At 44.2% G+C, this 21,185-nt stretch overlaps 1 protein-coding gene across 5 annotated transcripts in view; it reads left to right on the top strand.

Moving 5' to 3' along the window:
- Positions 1 to 12,228: 12,228 nt before the first annotated feature.
- The window catches only part of CREBRF (CREB3 regulatory factor), a 50,345-nt gene continuing 41,388 nt past the window's right edge, over positions 12,229 to 21,185 (top strand). For 2 of the 5 annotated variants that reach the window (XM_072947227.1, XM_072947222.1), the window contains exon 1: positions 12,229 to 12,952. The gene's annotated coding sequence lies outside the window, so the exon portion shown is untranslated. Of the gene's footprint in view, positions 12,953 to 13,781; positions 14,493 to 15,209; positions 15,299 to 21,185 lie in introns of those variants that run through there. The other 3 variants (XM_072947226.1, XM_072947224.1, XM_072947223.1) reach the window with 2 other exon arrangements.

Genomic DNA, 21,185 nt, shown 5'->3' with positions numbered 1-21,185 from the left:
TCTGGTTTCAGTGTTTGTTAAGCTCATTTTTTTTTAAGCTTTCCTATCTCTAGATAATTCCTTTTGGAAAAATGATTTTGTAGTTCAAACTTAGCTTGAATGTATAAAACTGGCCATTTGGTTCAAGATACCAGAATAGTCTGGTAAGTACTTTTCTTCATCAATCCAGTAAACATTTGAGTGCTCGCTGTAGCCACTGGAGGAATCAAAGATGTGGAAATCGGGTCCCTGGAAGTTCAAGAGCTGATGTGCTATTTGGAGAGGTAAGGTTGGTACACACAGAACTGTAACACCAGGCCGTGTTTGACCATTGTCCGCAAAAACATGGTTATGATGCTGGGCATGTAGAGGGGCAGGACCAGCCACAGGGATGAGCTGGAACCAGCAGTTTCTTGTATCATCACGCGGCCGGAAATAGGACTGAAAAATCAGGCGATGAAAAAGCCGAGGACAGGGACGGTAAATTTGTGTTTTGGTAGTGGGCAGTTCAGTAATTCACTAATTTGAGGCCTTTATTAGTTTTAAGAAATTAAAAATGAAAATGGATCTAAATTTTCACCAGCTCATGGTTCTTTGACAGCCAGCCAAGAGTGGATTTCCTGTTTTGCAGTTTGTGCTTTTCTATTCCTCCCAGTCTATCTGAACTCATTGCTTTGCTATTCTTACGACCAAAGAGAGTTTCAAGCTGAAGTGACTCTCCTGCTTTCATTTCTTTCTTTTCATCCTGGGCTTTCATTTTGAACTTAAAAGTTTTCCTAAGAGGCAACTCCATACTTTACATTTCCAGCAAACAGGCCTCTGTAGCTAATTTCATGGAGTCCAGAAAACACTGAAGAGTTGGTGTCGAAGGGACCACAGTGATATATGCTGACTCCATCGTTTTATGACGAGGAACCGGAGCCCAGACAGGGAGAACTCCGTGCGCAGTGTAACGTAGCTGGTTGGGGCGGACAGGGGAGTAGGATCCGCGTTCTCTCGTTTCCGCCCTGGGGCACTTCTCACTTGCCCCCTGCCCCTCTCAGAGTTTCGTTGGCCAGGAGCCACCTCTGGGGCTCGGGTGGGAGGGAAGAATTCTGCCTTTGTGGGTGACCAAGCTGAATTTCATCAGAGCAACTTATTTGACCCTCAATCATTATTTGTCATCGAAGAAAGCAATGCTGATGGTTACCATGGGTACATAAAAGGATGCCACAGTCTTTGAGCCCTGACTGTGGTCAGGGGAGTATGACTGTGTACCCAGATTCAGATCAGTCACCCACTGCCCATCATCGCTGGAGGTTGGCCTGAAACCTTTCCACCACCACCCCCCTCCGCCCCCACTGCTTTCCAGCAGGCCCCCGTGGGTTTGAAGCTGAGCTGCATGGTGTGCCTAATACGTTGCTTCCCTTGAGAGTTGCTTTTGCCTGATGGGCAGCCTCCACAGGTCCAGGGCAGCAGACCAGGCTGCGGCGTGTTTGCAGCCATGATGGAGGGCAGCCTCAGGCTCTTCTCATTTATGGTCATGGCTGGACACATTCCCGGTCTCACGGCAGAGGTCACGTCCTTGCTGATCCAAGCCCCCAGGTTCTGCCTTATTCTGTCACTTTGTCCAGATCCATTTTCACACTCCTTGTTTGCTGTGAGACATTGGGATTACATTGCTTTTTGCACTTGGACCTGCTCACCGTTTGGTGGGATCCGATTTCCTACAGATACGAGTAAGGAAATTTTGTGTGTTGACAGCACTAACAGTGGGGAACACAGGGCCATGAGCACTGAAGGGCCTGGTGATGTGCCAGGGAGGTTTTGAAAATCCTGCTCAGTAAGCCTGCTTGGGAGGTGAAGGCCCTAATAAGGCAGCAACTCAGGCCTGAACCTAGATGGTTTTCTCCAAACCCCCCTGGTATTTACTCCTAATGAAGCCTCAGCATAAAGGCTATGAAGAAAAAAGGAGCTCATTTCTCAGCCAGCCTGGAGATCAAAGATTAGTCCCCCAGAAAGACTGATTGCAAGCTCCTAGCAGCCAGGTCCTCTGGCTCTCTGTCCTCACTGAGCTGTATCAGTGTTGTTGAAATGAGGGAATGATGAGATCAAGTCGGCTTTTGTGGGGGAAACTCAGTAAGTTCCCTTTGTCCAGGAAGTCACTTCACCTTTGAGCCTGTTTCCTCACTTATGAAATTCTCTAGGATATTAAATGCAATTAACAGGTAAACTCAGACATATGTTTTCCTGTCACCTCCCTAATAACTGAACCATTTTGTTACAACACAGCCCAGCATCTGAGATGGATATGCTTATGAATCCTGTTTCCTTTGTCAGTGCCCTTTCTCCTGTGCTTGCCAGGGCCCAGATTGCAAGAAGCTCCATCCAGCCCTTTAAAAGGATCCTGGAGGTGTCTCTCTCTTCCAAAGCCTGTTGGTGAACATGGTGTGGCCTGGGATGATCACTAGACTAGGGGAAGCCCTAGGTTTGCAATTATTCCATCATTTGCTAGCTATGTAACTTTGAGAAAGTCATTTAACATCTGAGCCTCAGTTTTTTCATCTATAAAATGGGGATAATACCCGACTTTTCTGCTACACAGGTTGTTACCAAGTGAGATGGTGGTAAAGATGATTTGTAAATTATGATAATACACAAAAGATATTTTTCAAAGAAACGGCGAAATCCCTAGGACCCACCGACAGTAGTTTTCTAAAAAGATAGGCCCCAGAGGGGCAACCAATTGATTTTTTGTTTTAAACATATGGTTTCCCTTTTGTTTAGTCATTTGTACTTGGGTTACAGAAAAATAAAAGGCACACCCCAGGCTCCAGGCCTGAGCTCTGAGCAGGGAGCTGGATCTCAGAAACAATCATCACATAAGTATCTAGACCACATCCTTCCTGCCCTTCCAGGTTCTGGCAGCTCGTGTACCAGAACGGCAGTATTTCTGGCATGCTTTTGAAGATGCAGTCCGAGGGTCATTGGTTTCTTTTAACATTGTTTTTGTTATTTTCTTTAAACATAGAATGATGTCTATACCTTCATTTATTACTGACCCAACAACTTTTTATTATATCTTCCTTTGGTGTTGCTTCAAAAGTAGCACCTTTTTGTTTATTTCTTCTGGCCAGTTGTTATTTTTAGCAATGGTAGGTATTCTGCCATACAGAGGCAAATTTAGAATTGAGAAATTATTTTAAATTGTTGCTTTGACTCTTGGAAGATTTCACCCTAGATTATTTCATCTTCCAAAAACTTGAAGTCATTTGCTTCTTCATTAACTATATTTAAGTTGTATTCTAAAAATATGCATCTAAGCCTTTTTTGGGTGATGGGAGGTAATTAGGTCTACTTATTTATTTGTTTTTTTGTTTTGTTTTCTTTTTAATGGAGGAACTGGGCATTGAACCCAGGACTTCGTGCGAGCTAAGCACACACTCCACCACTGAGCTATACCTTCCCCCATAAGCATGTTAGAATGGCTTCATCACCCCATCCCTCTATGCTGGAGCTCTCTTCTGCTTGGGAAACAGATGTATTCAAAGCGGAGATGTTATTTTTCTTCCCCCTGCCCTTTTATTTCAGTTTTCTCGCAAGAATTGAATGTATGAAATTAATGGTAGAAAATCCATAGTTTTCAAAGGAAAAAAGCACAGTGTAAAATGCCGTTGTAGAAGATATCTATCATAGCACAGTTAATGGACAGCAAACGTAATGTTCAACAAAAGGAGATGCTTATGTAAGCCATGCTGCATCCAAATGGAGGAATACTGCAATGCATTTTAGTAACTTCTTTTCTCAGAATATATGCCTAGAAAAGAGATTGAAAAGACAAGCAACAAAGCTATTAATATTGCCTCTGGTTGGTGATTGCAAGTGACTTTAATTTTCTTTTTCCTTTGAGCATTTTCTCCAATGATGATGTAATAGTTCAGCAAAAAGAAACAAGTTACTTTAATAACAAAAGATAATAGGATATTATGTTAAGAGGGGGGAAAAAAACAGGATTTTAAACTTACATGCATAGAAAAAAAAACCTGATAGGACATAGACCAAAATGTTGATAATGATTATTCTACAGCCTTGTGTATTTTCCAAATTTTCCACAAAGCATGTATTTTATAATCGGGGGAAAACGGTGTTTTGGGAGGGAACATTGTCAGAATAGTGTTAATACTTCCTTCAAACATTATATAACACACACACACACACACATTTTTTTTTAAGTAATTCAGGGTCAAGGGAAGTGAAGTCAGCTAGATTTATTAAAACACTGAAGCTATTCTGAATCAATGAAAATGAGCGCGTTCACACAGCAGTTCTGATTAACTGTTTGCATTGTGGAGGACAGAGTACAGAGCATTCAGCTCATAAAACGCCGGCCTACTTTTGTATAGGTGCTCACAGTGACGGCATGGTGGAATGAAAAGGGAGCATTGATTTTGATTCTGCCCACATAGAAAAGTGGACGCCTGGGGTATTAATGTTCTGGGGTCCCACATGGCTATGAACAAGCCCCACTGTTCTTCAACTCCCAACTGCTCCGAGCAAGTCTTTCATTCAGGCTGTGTTGCTGCTTCAGTTAAACCCCCGCCCCCTTGTGAAATGTACTGGCCCCTTTTCCCCCAACTCCCCACTCTCCCTCACCCCCCGGGCCAACTCAAAACAGGAAGATTCTAGGCAAGGATGCCCAGCGACAAATACCGCTACCCACGTGAATCTAGTCAGGAGTCTATTTAAACTGCTGTCAGGATTTTGACATGGTTCCGTAGTTTCTTTACACTGTCCAAATTGTGGTACTGCTGTGCGCCACCCCAAAATGAGCAAGAGGAGCAGCTGTTTTGAAAAATAAGCACTGAAGCTAAATGTGACTTTGCAAAGCATGTAAGGTTTTCAACCACATTCAGCAGGTATCTTCAGCTCCTGGTCCTTGTCCTGGTGTTAGCTGCTCGAGATGATGGTAAACAGGAGCAGCAGACCCTGACCTAGAGCTTAGAATTTAGCAGTGGACCCCGGTGCAGGTGCAGTATCTTAGCAAGTACAGGTTGCTGGGCAAGAGCACTAGAAACACTTAACTAATGGTAGGGGAAGCTTTTTAAAGGAAGTGACCTTTAAGAGGAAACCCAAAGAATGAGTAAGAGCTAGGCAAAGAGGAATAGTTGAGGTGTTCTAGGCTGACGAGTGATTAAGTTGTTGCAGGAGTCTAGGAGAGGGAGAGAGGTCTTCTGTATTAGAGAAATGGAAATGAAATGAAGTCAGAGAAGTAGCTGAACTGGGGCCGTATTTATTAGCATATAAAGATAGCTGATGGATGTTGGAGGGGAGGAGTCGAGGATTATACCCAGGTTCCCTGCGGGGTGGACTGGAGAACCTTTCACTGAGATGGGGGCCGTGATGAATCATGGACAATGAGAGTTTTCAGGTGCCTGAGGTGTCCACATGGAGATAGCCAGTGGGCAGTTGTTACATGGGTCTGGACGTTGAGAAGGAGCATGAGGTTGGAATCAGGGATGCAGGGCACCAACATGGAGATGACTGAAGCAGTGGGTGTGAATGGGGGCCAGGAAGAGAGTATGTAGAGTGAGAAGAGATGCTGTCTTGGCTGGAGACCTGAGAAGCACCCACTCTTAAGGGGCAGGCAGAGGAAGAAGAGGAGTCTATACAGCAGATCCTGGTAAATGCCGTGGCTTAGACGGCAGTCAGCACCACCCTCCAGCTTACCCAGTATTTTCACATGCTTTACCCTGTGGACACATTCCTATTTTACAGTTGGAGAAACTGAGGTCAGCAAAGGTTGTGTGACTTAACCAATTCCACCCAGAGGTCTACCTTCCCAAAACATCAAAGACCCTCTCATTCCAAAGGTTTCCCTACCCCTTCAGCAGGTGTGGTTACAGGGCCTCCAACCTTCCCTTCCTCACTCACTCACATCCACGCCTCTTCCCATCTCTGAGATCTAGGAGCCCTTTTGGTCCTTTTGTGCCTGCTTTTTTTTTTTTTCTTTGCTGGGTTTTGTGGGTTTCTGTATGTGTGTGTGTGGCTTTTTCCCTTCATCGTTATCAGTCCTATTGCTAATGAGAATAGCTAACACTTAGGTAGCAGTTGCATAACCAAAACATTGTTCTAAATGCTTCACATACGTTACCTCATTTAATCCCCACAACAACCGTGTTAGGTAAGTACTATTATTGTCCCTATTTTACAGATGAAACAATTGAGGCACAAGGCCGCTTAGAGGTAATGGGATTTACTCCAGAGGCGTCTGATCACAGGGTCCAGGGCTGCCACTGAGGCTCTGTGGCATTTTTCCCCAGGGTCAGTTTCCCAGGTTCCTGCGGTGAAGTAGCAGCCCTCACCCACACCTGCGCACCCGAGTGAGGGCGCATGCACACTTCCTGCTCTCTGCTGGCATTCCTGAAAACTGGAGTCAGAAATGGAATTTTCGGGTACAACATCGAGTATGCACAGAGAGTGCAGGTCTGGGCAAAGCCTCGTCCCCTCTCTCACCTCCCTCTGCCTAGAACAGCCAGCACCCTTCTCATCATGCCTCTGACCTCAGTCAGGCCCTGGAGGCTCTCTCCTACCTCCTCTCCTAACTTGTGACCCCTCCCCGGGTTCCCACAGCAACCATGGCTTATTCCTGTCATCACAGCTGTATCATATATAGATCTCTTCCCCCGGGCTGCAGAAGCTTTACTGGGCAGGATCTCTGGCTGGTTCAAGTGTTTGATCTCTACAACCTTGCACAAAGTTGCACAGCAAGAGTCCTGTGGGAGGCCCGCTTCAAGTGCACGTGTTATAAATTCCATTCTCTAGATACTGAGTTTGCTTAAAGCAAGGGTACAGCTGTCTGACCTTGAGCTCTAAGGTCTCCTTGAACCAGCTGCATGGACATGAGACCTGTGCGGTCACACGGGGCCCCAGGCGTAGAAGGGTCCCAACACTTGGTTTAATGTTCTGCTCTCGTCATGAATTTCACAATAATTTTCGAACAAGGCATCCTTGCATTTTCATTTTGCACTCAAACCTGCAAGTTACACAGCTGTTGCTCCAGGCTGGAGTGTCCCCCTCCTACCTCAGTGGGTCCTAATCGGGATATTACACAGATACTCACCCGCCCCCTGAAATCACCTGCAAAATTAGATATGTGTATACTTGTGTGTGTTTTTCTGGGGAGCAAGTTTTTGGCTTTCATCAGACCCCCAGGAAAGTTCAGAGCGATTGTTTTTAATAATAACAGTAACAGCTACTCTTTACTTAGGTGTGTTGTGTGCCAGACCCTAAGGACTTGACATGTGTTGCCTTCCCCTTCCCCCAGAGTGTAACTGGGTTGAGCCAAGGCAAAGAACAGTATTGTATTTCCTCCTTTCTAATACTCCCTACTCCTCTGTTCCCCAACCAGAGGGGAGAAGAAAACCTCCCTTCTCCTATGGAGTTTGCTGGAATCTAAACCTTTTATTACCTCCTTTATTAGGAGGCAAGGAGAACTGCCCCCAACTTTGTTCTAATCCCACTTCAACTCCCATTGCCACTCCCAAGTTCCCCCAAAGGCGACTTCCTCTTTTGCCAGACTGGGAAGAGGTGATTGGGTAAGTAGGCAAAGAATCCTCCTGATGCCGAGCTGACTGGTCGTTGGGGCACCAGGAAAGAGCTGTGGCCAGCTCACCAGGACTCCTGTAGCCAGAACTCTGACTTGTGCCTGAGTGATGGGTGCACCGCCCAGGTTGCGGGGAGCAGGTGCCCTCAGGGTCTGTATAGAAAGACAGGCAGCCCTTCGGGAGCCTAGGTGGGCACTGACTTATGGCAGTGGAGTAACGAGACTCCTTCCTGGTACTGCCCTCCTAACACAGGATAGAATCCACACTTGGCATTCAGGCTTGTTAACATGTCTCACTGTGACTGGAGTGAATGCAGGGGCAGAATATCGCGCCCATTTGTTTCATGCATCTCACTCTTGGGCTGGACCTTGTGAAAACAGGATGAAAAACCTCAGGACTGGGCACCATCCCTGGTTTTGCTGTAGCATGAGGGAAATTCATGGCCTTGTGAATTTTGGGGGAAAAAAAACTTGGAGACACAGGAACCACCCGCCCCCCCCCACCCCCGCAACTTCCCCCTCAATTCTCTGAACTTTTAATTTTTCCCTTCCTTTAGCGAACTCGCTGGACTGTTTTCTTCTTGTGTTCAGAAACCCAGCTTCACAGTTTCACACCAGCTTGGGTCTTTTGGAATGTGCCTCTATTTGTAGTTCAACAAACTATTATCTGGCTGCAGGTCTTGGTTCCTGCTTCTTATCAATCTGTTCCTCCACTTTCTGCACTTTCTGTTTTTATCGCCCTACTTCTAGCCTCACCAACAAGAATGTCTTATTGTACCTGTCCTTTGGGAGTCTTTCCTACAACAAACACTAGATTGTTCTCACTGCCTGGCTTCCCAGTTCACTATCAGTTAGAGTTGCTGATACTAGTATGTTCAGCTCAGCACTAACAAAAAAACAAAAAACAAAAACCCGCAGGAACTATTAGATGTCCTAGACACTTTCAGTCTGAGTGAAACAGACAGAAGTTTTGACAGGAATGCTACCTCGGAAGATACTGCAATCAGAAAACAGTCTGAGTTGCTTGCTGCCTTCTCTTGTGGCTTTCCCTCTGCTGCCACTTCTCTTCTGAGAAACTTCCAGTCACATTCCTCCACCTCCCGAAGGTGGAGGAGGGGGAGACCAACACTGCTGAGCACATATTATGTATCAGGCCCTGCATTTAATCCTCAAAATCAATTTGTGAGACAGGTGACGACAAACATCAAGGAATAGACAGATTAGTTACTTGCCCCAATCAGCAAGAAAGTGGCCCTGAATCATGAATATATCATGTTCTTAACAACCAGTCAGGGCTTCCTCTCTTAGAAGCTCTACTGTATTGTCGATTTCCCACATCTTTCATCAGGGTCTGAGTTCCTCCAGGGCAAAGACTGTCTCCCATTTGGCGCCCAAGCAAATATCAGTTTCTCTCTTTCTCTCCTCTTATCCATTACTAAGTAAGCTTGAATATGCTGTCTAATGATGTGCCTTGCATTCTCCATAATTCAAGGATGTATCAGTGTTTGTGCCACTTGATCTAACTGAAGAAATAATATCAACACAAGTGATACAAATAATACAAAGCAGTAAGTACAGCCAGTGCTCAGCTGGGTGGTGGAAGAAAGGAGATTAATGAGGGCAGAAATAGACATGGTAGAAATAGACTTGATAAAAGATGTGAGATCTTTTTTTCATTTTTCAGTTTTATTAGGTAGAATTGTTACAATTTGCACATATACAATATATTGCGTGTAAATACATATACACAATATACTGCACATTTAAAAAATTTACATATATGTACTGTTCATTGTTTCTAAGAACGTTTAGAGCTTTAGCTTTTTAAACATACACAGTTATCAAAGGAATAAAGCCAACCACAATAAAAGAATTGGTTCAAAAAGATAGGATGTGGGATCTTGAGCCATGAAGGATGAATCGGATTAGGAGGTTAATCTCTGCATTCAGACCACAAGCAGTTACCAAGCTTCTATCCTGTGGCAGACGTGGATCTGGGTATGGAGAACAAGGATTCGGGGTGAATAAGTAAATGATCGACTAAAAGGAAGGGCATTTGGGACTGAACTTTGGCTCTTTCTGGGAGAAGTAATAAACCGAAGCTCAGAGCAGTCACATAAGAACACTGCATCCTGTTGAGAGGCTAAGGCAATGGGCAGAAACTGATCTTTCCTCTTCCCCGCGAGAAAATTTTTTAGGAGGAAATGAATGAGGGATGGGTGCCAATTGCCAACCATCAATTAATATCTTTCTTAGATTCCCCCTCAGCAATGCTCTGGTCTTCTCTCAGGAAGAAAATCACTTTTTAAAAGCATCAGAGGGACACAGCTTTTCCTGGAGATCTTCCAGTGCTGAGTTAATTAATCTCACTTCTGAAGCTGTGAAATCTTTACATCACACAGGTCCAGAGGGGTCGGGAAAGAAAACATATATTTGTAAGGATAACACTCATTTAGAGAAGTGTCCGTGATCAGCAGGTAGGGCTGCCTGTGCTCTAGTGAAGAATCACACACAGTGCCAACTTTAGGTCAAAAGGAAAGGGAGGATCTGTGGCAACTTTTAATTCTTTCAGGAGAACTCAATGTTGAAGTGAGAAGGATTGGAGAAAACATCCAGTTCTAGTCCAGATCCCTTCTGGTGAAGAAACTATAACCCCGCGAGGTCTAGCCCCTCTGGATCTCATAGTTGGTGGTAGAGCTTAAACTGGGGTCTTGGCTCCAAGAACAGTGTTTCAAAAACGTCAAGGTTTAAAGTGGGTGAAATGTCTGCATACACAGAGAATATCTCTGGAAGGATACAGAGAGTAACTGTGGGTGGCTCTGAGAAGGAGAAATGAGTGACCAGGGAACAGGGTGGGGAGAGAGATTCAATATTCACCAAAGACTTTGTGTACCTTTTGAATTTTGTACAGTGCATATATATTACCCAATCATCCAATAAAAATTTTATTTTTAAGAATTCAGTGGAGTCCTTGTATTTTTTTTCTTACCCCATTGTCTCGTGTTTGTGTAAAACATGTTTTTTCTGACTCAGGCTATCCCAGTATGCAAATGATTCTGCAGGAGCAAGGTTCAGCACTTTGGAAGTGGACACGGCCGCTGGTTATTACTTTGTGGCTAGAACAAGAAGAGGCTTCTGAAACTCAAACCAGTGCGATTCCAGAGTCCTAACTCCCTGCCAACTTTGACTGTGGCACAATCTGGCAGGATAAAACCCAGAGAAACACAAATCAATTAGGAGTCAGCGATTTCATTCACTTCGGAACAGGATATAGTCATTAATAAACTTTGATGGAAAGGTCTCTGTTAGCCAAAAGTCTGTCCTTTCCAAGGCAACAGAAGATGCAAAGGCGGGAATACAATATAATTCACCAGTAAGTGCCTTCCATGGGCACAGCCTCACACTAGCAGAAGAATCTGGGCACTCCTTGAGCCCGAGGAACTGTTGCCCAGTAGAGGAGGTGAAAATGCCTATATTCAGAGGACAGCGTGACAGTGGAAAAGCCAACCAACCATCTGCTGGAGTTTCCCCAAATATAGTATTACGAGAGAGGATCATCTGTCATATGCATTCCGTGGAGATTTAATGCGTGAATCTCATGAATGAGTGAGAGGAACCTGGCTCAAACTTCCCAAGCTAGTTTTTCTATTGGGGTTTCTTTTTTAAACGGCAGTTCATGTGGAAAAATTGAATGTGATATGTTAGACTGAAGAAAATGATTATAACCCTGCTGCCTCCTGTACAGTAGGCAAAATACTCATTCCTTCACTGCGTATGGAGACCTTAAGGCATTTTGAAGGATACAGAGGTGAGATTTACTTTTACTTTCCTTTCAGGTATCTACATATACTTACCTTTTAACATCGTGTACAAAGTATTATTTTAGTAGCTGCTAAACTGCTAAAGTCTAGAGTTATCCTTACTTGCTTTTTAGTCTGCAGTGGATCTTCTTAAATGATGTCCTTGAAACAATCTATCATTCATAAAGTACTCACTGTATTCAAAGCACTATGGTAAACGCTTCATATGAATTTTTTCACTCAATTCTCACATCCACCCAGTGAGGTACTTACAGAGGAGCCTCACAAAGCTTAAGTAATGTGTGTTGGTTCACACAGGGTAGAGCAAGGATTCAAATCCAGGTTGCTGTTCAACCAGTATGCGGCAGGCAGGAAAGGCAGAGGAAAAACAACACAGATAGTCTTTGTCCTTTTGAAGTTTAAGATCTATAAAACTCAAAAGTTCATGGTTTTGACACTGACAGTACTAATTCCATAGAACTGTGCAAAGAGGACCCACCTTTCCAAAGGCAATTACTCCTAAGAGAAAACTGGCATCCTAAAGGAATCTGGGCAAGCATTTCTGTTCCTCAATCCTCCTTTCCCTATACTTACTAAAATTAGATTTCTGACCTGTGCTCAGAAGATAAATTCTGTGCCCTTAAAGATGAGTGTGGAAGCACAGGCTGTGGTGACAGACCTGGGTTCCAGTCCCGGCTAGGTCATTTACAAGCTGCTTTACCTTGAGCAAGTAACTTAACCACCCTCTGTCTTACCTTCCCTGTCTGAAAAACTGGCATATATTACCACTGCGTGTTATTATCAATAGGATTAGTCATCTCTCTCCCTCCCTCCCTCCCTCCCTCCCTCTCCCGTGTGTTATGAAGGTTTGTTTGTCTAGGCTCTTCTGGTAGCATTCTTTTTGTACGGTTGTGTACAGCTCTTTCTCATAAAGGTGCACGAAATCTGGTTGATTCCAGTGTCTGGAGCATACGTGCGCAAAATATATTAATTGAAAGAATGAACGAATGGCAGAAGGCAAGGTCAGCTTCTCGGTGAATTAAGAGGTTCAGATGGGGAGGACATTCATAAAACAAAGTGGATACAATCCCTAGTCCCTTCAAGTTTCACTGAACTTAAACTGTAAAATGGGCATAACGGGCACTTCAGGCCTCATCGCGCAGTTGTGAGTTAGATAAACGCTGGATGCGAAAGCTTTTATAAATGATCATCCTTCACAAACTTGAGTGTAACTGGGTACCAGACACAGCCCACACCCACGGTGCAGTGGCAGGCGCCGAGCCCCCGCTCCGCCCCCTCTTCCTGGTTTTCCCGGCATCCCGCCCCTCCGGCGTCATGTGACAGGGGTGCCCTGCCGGGCCGAGCTCCTGATTGGCCGGGCTGCAGAACGCCTCGCGATTGGCCCGGGGCCGGCGGGCCCCCGCCTCCCTCCTCCTCCTTGCCGCGGCCCACGTGAGGGGGGCGAGTCACGCGATTTCCGGGAACCCGTCAGGAAGGACATAAACAAAACAAACCCGAGGCAGCATGGAGAGGGGCCGCGGCCCCTGCAGCGGAACCGGACCCAGCCCCTGAGCCGCCCCCACACCCACAGGTGAGCTCCGCTGCCTGTCGCCCAGAGCCTGCAGGGGCTTGGGCTAGGAGACTAGCCGGGCGGGGGGCGGAGGAGGGCCGCTGGCCTAGGAGGCGGCAGCGCCGGGGCTCTGGGCCGGGCCGGCGCGGGGCGGGGGCCGGGACCAGGGCCGAGTCTGGGGGCGCGCGGGCAGCAGGCTGCCGCCTGCCGGTCACGGGGGCTCCGGCTCCCCTCCCCCACCCCCGGCCCGGGACGATTATATAAAAGCGCGGGGCGGCAATAGAGGGACCCACGGGCTGGCGGCAGGCTAGGCCAGGGATAGGCAGTGCCTGGCGTCCTCCCTGCCAGGCTGCCCGGCCCTTCACGGCTGTCTTCGAGCCCGGGGCCGTGGCTGCCGGCAACCGGCCTGTCAGAGAAGCGAGCGGGTGGGAGGGGCCGGGGAAGGGAGGGGAGGCGAGGCTGGCGGGGGAGGAGGAGAGAGAGGGGCGTGTGAGGAAGGGCTGGGGCCACGAAGGTTGGAACCAGGCTGGCAGGAGACAGGGAGGCGCGGGCTTGGGGTGGGGGGGTCCAGGCAGGGGTGTCTCGGGGGTGGCCGCTCCCCTTTCCCGTCTCCGCCCCATAGACAGGCGAGACGGGCCTCCCTCCCGGGATTTGTTTATATGTCTTCTCAAAGCAGCTTGAAGCGGCATGGGGGCGGAGCCCTCGGCACCGAGTGGCAGGGCGTGCCATCCAATGGGGCAGGCGGACGGAGGCTACCGTGCCAATGGGCGTGGAGATGCGGTGCCGAGGACCCGCAATTGGTTAGGCTGTGCTGGGGGTGGGCCGGGTGGGGCGGCCATGTTAGATGGGAGGGGAACAGTGGTGGTGGGTCACTGAGAGGGGAGGAGACAGGGCAAAGGGCAAGGGAGCCGGGCCGGGGGCGCTTCGGGTGTCCGAAGGCGAGTCCGATCGGACCAGGAAGTAGCTCAGGCGAGCCCGACCCCGACCCACCGCTCTCCCTACCCGAGCAGAGGAGGCAGGGAAGTACCGAGGGCAGTCTAGCCGCCCCTTGGGGGTGGTTCTTGGGACTAGATGGAGCTCAGTCTCCGGATTCTCCCTCTTTCCCGGCCCTACGCTTCCTGACAAACCCGGCCGCCAAACCCTGTAATTGCCCTCCTTTAACTCAAGAAAGCAAAACCTTTATTGCTGTTTATGAGCGAGCTTGAGCCTTAAGACTACCTTAAGAAGGTACTTGGATAACTAGCGGTCTGAATTTCTGCACCAGGCCTCCGATAGAAGCAGGCAGTGAGGAGGAAGTTCTGCTTTTCTGGATTTTGCCCAGAGAAAACCAGGACTAGAAAAGCCGAGAAAGTTAAGGGCTGGACGGGGTCTCCATTTTTTCATCAGGATACCTTCTAAAGATCAGGCCCCTGGTGCTTGCCCTAGTCTTAGTAGTAATTTGCGCCTCCTGCTTACATAAATTGGTACCTCAAGTAAATCAGCTTCATGAGAAAGCTGAACCTTGAGAAAATTATTTAGGTATGAAGGTTCTTTAGGACTTTGTCTTGCGAATACCCTGCAGGTGAGAAATAGGATCAAGATTTGACTTATTTCTTTTAAAAAAGCAGAAAATAAGACTTCTGTGTAAATCGTGTAATCTGTGGTAAACTGGTTGTCACCTGATTGTACTTTAAAATATTTTCTCCCATTTTCCTTTTAATCCGAAGTAGCTAAGAGAAACACCAAAAATGAAGGAAGAGATGGTATGAGTAATTAGAAAATCACTTATCTTACTTTTATTTGTTTCATGATTATTTTGGCATCATGTCGGCCGTATTAAATGCTTAGTTTAGTTTTATTTTATTGTCACCTTACAACCTGTGACTGATGGCATTGGTATTGTCAAGGGTACCAGGCTGTTGATGCATCTTTGGTTAAGACTTAGGGTTAGGAACATGCCTTAGGTATGTAATGCAGGGGCTATTCAAGAGTTAATTGTATTTATTTAGGAATTTGCTTTATCTCCTTTTTTGTTAACTGGAGAAAAGTAGTTGGTAAATAAATGATTTATCGATTTCTGTATTGATTTGATATGGTTGTCTCAGGTCTGTTAAGAATGATATATAAAAATATAATCCCTAATTATTTGGTAGAGTTCGGTTCTTAAATATAATTTTTATGGCAAATAAAAATATTAGCTTTTTTTCTCTCTTATTCTAAGAATGGCAGATAGATCCAACAGGACTTATTTGGATGTAATTCTTTTATGTGACTGATAAAGCATCTTTGGAATTTTTAGACTGTTAAGCACATAAGAGGCTAAATACATCCAGAAGAAGAGATTTGACGCCTCCATTTACCATCCCATTTTCTTGTCTGTCTGTCATGGTAGGTGAAGACAAACTTTTACAAATACTATGTCCTACCTAGTTTAGTAGTTGAATGAGTGTGGGTTTTTGGATGCCAGTGTAAGGCATAAAGGCATAATTAGTATGGTGGCTGGTGGTGGGGAACTAAACACAAGTGACAGTGAATGTATGATGAATTTGCTAGTTAATTCTATTCATGTAGCACAGTTTTGAAAGATTGAGATCACTGAATTCACCATTTGCTTTTAAAGTTTAGTCAAGGTTGACAACGACATGAGTTTGAATGAATCAGCAGAGGTTTCTTTCCATGCACTTGGATCCGTTTGGGCAAAGAATTGTCTTTCACCATATTCAGTAATTCATCTTTCAGGGTAGATAAACTCTTAGGCTGGACATAAATATGTCGGATCGTTGGTTCTGATGATTCCAAGATAGGGGTTGACGGACTTTCTGGACAGGGTCAAGTAGTAAAAACTTAGGTTTTGTGGGCTGTATAGTGTTTGTCAGAACTGTTCAGCTCTGCGAATTGTGGCATGAAAACAGCCATAGGCAGTATGTTTGGAATTAAGATCCAAAAAAACTTTATTTACAAGAACAGGCTATAGTTGAAGGCCGTAGTTTGTTTGTCAACTCGTGTTCCAAGACATCAGTCACTGGGTTTTAAGTACTTAGATGTTAAGATATTGCGGCATATGTAAATGTAATATTTGAGCACTTGCAAAATGTACATATCACCTGTCTTGAGAATTTTTAGAATAAGAGCACATGGCAATATTGTATTCTATATTTTTATTTCACTTGCAAGGAGATGTTTTCCTGAAAAGATCTTTAAAAGTTCTGTTTATTTTAGCGATGCTTTCTGGTTGAAAAACCTTTAGCTTTAAGATATATCAAAGAGCCTTAATATATTCAAGAGTATGACCCTGTTGAGGTTTAAAAGTGCATTTAGCATATCACTCCTAACAAAACTGGGTACAGCTGTTTGAAGAGAACTTTGTCACACTTAGCTCTTATACTCATATATATCATACAGTTAATTAGGGAGCCACATTGATTGTACTGTTGCCTGAGATCTCTGTAGAATTGCCTGTATAGGGTAGGGTGCTTTTTCAAAGTAGACCCTGAAAACATAGGTTGCTACCCCTCCTCTTCCTTGGAAAATGTCAAGTGGTGCTAAGTGCTCACTGAAGCAGAGATGCCATAACTAAAAATATTACAGGCAGAAACGTAATTTTTTCCTATGTGGCTTTTTGTTTTGTTTTTATGTAATTTTTTTTTTGTGCCAATCTTGTTGACTTGAACTGGATTTCAACTGTGAGCATGAAACTTTAGGAAGGAGACTATATATTGAAAAGCATCATGTAGCCTATAATCTTGTTTCTTGTTCTGGTTAACCTGTGTTTGCCTTGGCGACTCAGTAATTCAGTTTATTAATTTGTTGATGGTAGGTGTTAATGATTGTTTCCATCTCACAGAGGGATATTGGGAAATTGTCAGTTACTGTATTTTCAAGCTCTTGTACTTTGAATATGCTAAAAGTCCTTGAATACGCTAATAGCTGCTTGAAACCACCTCTCAAATCTGGATTCAGTTTTCTTTCTCTCAGTTTATTAGAACTTCCCAACTCTGCAGTATTTCTCTACCCATTTAACTGTGAGCAACTTGAGGTCAGAGTCTGCCTCTTATTTCTGTATCCCCAGTGCCTCACACCTTTTAGTGCTTCTGAACTACTTTTTAAAATGAGTGAATTGCTAAAAACTGCGTATCTGGAAGGCAACAAGGCAGTCTACCATTAGGAGAGAGGTTGGGCTTAGCTGGAATGGAGTAGTCAATCACTATCTGCGCATATAACAAGTCGTCATTTTAAAATTGACTCTTTCTTGTAGGAAAGTTTATAGAGAGGCTATTTTGATGATGTCTAAAAATCGCTTGAATTCTTCTGTTAATTTTTTCAGATGCATTCCATTAGTTAGAGTTGTTGACTGTTCCTTCCAGGCACACGCACTTGCGCGCGCGCGCACACACACACACACACACACACACACACACACCCTGAAAACTGAAAAAACATCAACAAAAAAAAACCTTGTGCTTTGTCCTTTGGATTTGTCATTAGCTCTTGGCACACTTGGTCTCTGGGTTTCTGGCCAATGTGAGTGAAACCTCTTATTTCTTAGAGGTTTGGGGTAATTATTCATCTGTATAGCAGAGTCCCTTTTGCGGGGAAGCACTGTAAAATCATTCTTGCAAATAAGTCTGATTCACCCCGCTGGGGAGGGCTGGACGTGGAGGGAGTTTGATGCAGGGGCTGCATTGGTACTTTGTGACTGCAGTACCATCCCATTCCATGGCCAGCCCAGCCTTCTGTGCCCTTTCACCAGTTCATGACCTTTCTTCCAAAAATCTGTATTGAAGCTCTCCTCCCTTGACAGCTTTCCAAACTGCTCATCTCCCCACTAGTTCCCAGCAACTCTGATCATCCTGTCATGCTGTCCTTTTAACGCCAAAACCACTTTTACATCTTTTGTTACAAAGTCATGTTTTCACTTATTTATCTTTGAGTATTGTTGACTTTGACAAGTTTCCCATGAAAACCTCATGAGGTGGCTGATTTTTTTGTCCTTCCGTTTTCTTCAAATTCTTGTACACTTATTTTCTTCTAGATCATGTTCCGTCTTGGCGAGTTTAAGCTGCTCCTTTTATTTGTAGAGGAAGTTTCTTCTTTGATTGCTACACACCATTCCTGGCCTTCTCTATTTTGTGTTTGCCATTCAGTGAGAAATGTAAAACATTACGAAAACAAAACTTAGAACGTTCTTGAAAAAAAAAAAAAAACCAAAAACGTTCTTGATGGTATGGGGAGAAACTAGGGGTAGGGTGGATTTACTCTTGTTTGAAAGATCACCATGCCCATTAAACAGCAAGGCTTCAAGCATCTACCTGGCTGTGTGACACGAGGTGGGCTTTATAGTTTTTTGAACTGCTTTTTAGTAAGGGTTTTCATCCTTACAACTGAATCTTCCGCCGGAGTTGCCCATAGTAGAAGAGACGGATGTTGTAGTTCAACATTATTTAGAATAATGTTCTGAAAATATGAAAGAAGGGCTACTAACTCTGCCAGGAAAAGTTGGAGAAGCTTCCCAGAAAAGGTGACCTTTGACTGGCCTTTGAAGACTAGGGAAAGAAGTCAAGGAAATATAAAAGGTGTACAAGGTGGGTGGGGTGGCGTTGGTGTGAGGACTTCACCTAAGGCAGACGCATAGTTGGAAGAGGAAGCGACTGCTTTGTGAGGTTTAGGAGGAAAGAACTTCTTTGCGTTCCCTCGTCATCTCATCCTCCTGGGCCTGCTTTATACTGTCCGGTCTCTGTCCTCTTTTCTCTGTAGCTCTGCCTTTGATTGGTTGGTGTCTTTCCCTCTTGCTTTTAGTTTTTCTTTTAGTCTGTCATCAAGGTCTGACTCACCTTTCTTCTCTCTTCTAATCTGTGGGTGCCAAGGTACCTTTGATTCTGACCCAGTATGTCCCTTGCCTTTGTTTCATCTCCTTAATTTCATCCCCTCCTTTACTCCCTTTGGGTTTCTATTCCTTTTTTTTTTTTTTTGACTTATCTTTTTCCTTTTGTTTTACTTAAAAACGAAACAAATTCTTAAACACTGCTTATTTAGCATATGATCTGCAATATGTGTCTGAGATGATTCCTTCTTGGGAAATCTTGTAAGACCAGCTTGTTTTTGATGCCTGCCCAGGTACTAATTATCCATGAATCCATATGAAATTTCTTGTTTTTGAAGCATTTCCCTTTGTGTTCAGAGATGCCACTTCTCATAGGCTGCAGTGCCGAAAACCGCTACTCACGTCCTGTGCTGTCTACTTCTTACGCGCCTTAGACTTCTCGTGGCGAGACCCAGTGCAGGTCTCACCTTCTCCTGAACTTCCCCAGGGAGAGGTAGCAGTACTCTTCCCTCTAGTTTTACAGTATTTTCTAAACACCTCTTTTAAAAACCAGCTTTATTGAGGTATAGTTTCCGTAAAATTCACCCAGTTTTGAGTTTTAATAAATGTATGCAGTCATTTAATCACCTCTAGAGTCACGATAGGGAGCATTTCCATCACCACAGGAGTTCATTCGTGCCCCGCTTCACGCCGGCCCCGATTACTGATGTCCTTTCTGTCACTGGAGTTTTTTCTTTTCTGGAATTTCATGTAAATGCAGTGATAGAATGTGTCGTCTTTTGAGTCTGACTGCTTTTACTTAACCTAATGCTTTTGAGACTTGCTCATGTCATTTCAAGTATCAGTTGAGTACTTGTTGTGTGGACATACTGCAATTTGTCTATCCATTTACCAGTCGATGGGTATTTGGGTTGCTTCCAGATTTTAGGCTGTTGTGAATAAAGCTGCTATAATCATGTACAGTTCTTTTAAATACCTATTTTAACACTACCTTTAATTTGGAGGTCGAGTTGCAAAATGGTTAGGAATAAAAGTCCTAGAGTTAGCTATAGTCACAAAGAAGGTTCTTGCTAGCTCTGTGGTTTCGAGAATCTTTCAGATTCCCCATCTGTAAGATGGGACTGGGTGGAGATTGGAGCAAGCTGGAGATCACAGGCCAGTTTCAAGGGGGTAACTCTCACTTCAGGTCAGGTGATCTTGCCAGGAATACGTACCCAGTGTGGTTAGGTCTGGGTTTTTTCCTCCCAGGAGAGTGGCATTTGATAACAGGATTCAGAAATTTTATATTAAATTTCCAAGTTAAGTGCTGGCAGTTAAATTTAAATTTTTTATTTTTTAAGGAGGCACTGGGGATTGAACTCAGGACATGTTAAGCATGCACTCTACCACTGAGTTATTACCCCCTCCCCAAATTTAATTTTTTAAAAACACTGATGTGTGGGCTGAACAGAACCCATATATGTAGATATCAGTTTGTGGCTGCAGTGCAGTTTGAGACCTTTGCTTTAAATCTTCAGTTTTTTGTCTCCTGTTTTAAAATGTAAATACATCAGGTAGAGTGAACTTATTAGGACCTTGTTTCCTGTGTTTTATAACTTAGCATAATAGCTTGCTGGTTGTCCAAACTCCCAAATTAAAAACTAGTGAATTATTGTAAATGAATTTTATTCATTTCTCTGATTAGAGGGATATAAGAATTATGAGTGTATAATGGAAGGGTGGGACCAGGTTCGTGTTACTCTTCGTACTTCTTTGATAGCTGCTGATTCTATTCCAAGCTATGTTTTCCCAGCAGTTGGGATAGTCTGCCTCCTTTGTTTGATTTATTCTGAGCCCTGTTGAGACAAGTATGATATAGATTAATGTGTGTGTGTGTATTTATTAGAAACTGTGTTAAGGTATTAATGAATACAAAGAGAAATTCTGTATAAATCTGCTCCCTTGAGTTGCTCAGAATCTATGGTGAAGCCAGTGTAAATAACTATTTTGAAAAAAGATAAATTGTATGTAATTGTTTGAACAATAAGAGCAATAATCTCTCAAAAGAAGCCCTTTCTCCTTGTAACTTATCTGCCAATTCTTTACTGTGTATAGAGGTGACTAGTTTGCAGTTTTTGAATTACTTTGTGAATCCGAAGATTCTTTTGCTGATTAAACCAGCATAATGGATGTTTCACCCTCATAAAGCCAGGGCAAGGGTGTTAAATGACCTGTGTTGCCTGCGTATTTTTCATTCACCCTAGTTCCAGGCAGTTGGGTTTTTGTGATAATTAAGTGTGGAATTCAGACAATCTAGGACTCTGAGTTGAGTTCGGGTTTATACATTCAATAGCAGCCACATCCCAGGAACATCTTATACTAAGAAAGGAATCTGAAAACAAAAATAGTCACCATTTATTGTCTGTTTTGTGCCAGGGCTGGATTCTTTACATATTATCGCGAACCGCAATATCC

This window comes from Vicugna pacos, chromosome 22 (assembly GCF_048564905.1).
Source record: "Vicugna pacos chromosome 22, VicPac4, whole genome shotgun sequence".
NCBI classification, from domain to species: domain Eukaryota; kingdom Metazoa; phylum Chordata; class Mammalia; order Artiodactyla; family Camelidae; genus Vicugna; species Vicugna pacos.
This window is presented reverse-complemented; position numbering and strand designations above follow the sequence as displayed.